Genomic DNA, 789 nt, shown 5'->3' on the forward strand with positions numbered 1-789 from the left:
TGCAAAGGCAGAAAGTAAAAATTCACTACTCTGCTTGCAGAGCAAAAGATCCAGTGTGTTCCCTATTCCACCCCCCCCCCAGGCAAGTTAGGTTTAAGAGAGAAAGAGAGGACATGGAAAATCCTTGATTTTATATTAAAAAAAAAATATATTGGATTATAAAACTGTTAGTGGAGCATTTCTTTAGTTCTTTATTGTTTGATGGAACATTAGGTTCAGCAGCTTAACATAAATCAGGAATCGATAAAACTAGAAAACAGGATATCCATGTTCACCCAAAGAACCACATGTCACCAAATTCAAGACAACCAAGGACTCTGGTGTTTTAGACCTTTAAGAATCATTCTGGAGTTAATGCACAAATAGATTATGCTCATCTGTCATTCTACCTTGGTGGAATGGCTTAGCCTCTGGGGATATCACTAAGTTATCAAAGAATACCAATTGAGAGAGAGAGATGTAGAGAACTGTAGACACATGAATTCATTATCTATGTATGAATATCTCTTTGGAAAACAAGAATGGTAAATCTGATCTGGACTGCCAGTGAATTTCAAGGATAGGAAAGCTGTGGCTTAAGGCAGGAGGTCTCCCTTTGATGTTTTCATGTTTTAAATTCTTAGGTATCAGATTTATTTTGTTTCTCTCAGGGACATGAATACTTATTGCATTGTTCATTAATGTTCAGTTAAAAAAAAAAAAGAAAATGATGAAGTTTTATTATCTCAGATCCTACATTGAACTTGAAATAAACCATGGTTCTTTTACCAGCTTGAAATATTCATGCCT

General features: G+C 35.1%; 1 protein-coding gene across 1 annotated transcript in view; it reads left to right on the top strand.

The window, feature by feature from the left end:
- ABCA12 (ATP binding cassette subfamily A member 12) overlaps positions 1-789 on the top strand; it is a 214,616-nt gene that overhangs the window by 156,017 nt on the left and 57,810 nt on the right. The gene's annotated exons all lie outside the window — the stretch shown is intronic.

The sequence above is a fragment of the Orycteropus afer genome, unplaced genomic scaffold, assembly GCF_000298275.1.
Source record: "Orycteropus afer afer isolate SDZICR_OR568_19922 unplaced genomic scaffold, OryAfe1.0 scaffold00002, whole genome shotgun sequence".
Lineage (NCBI taxonomy): Eukaryota > Metazoa > Chordata > Mammalia > Tubulidentata > Orycteropodidae > Orycteropus > Orycteropus afer.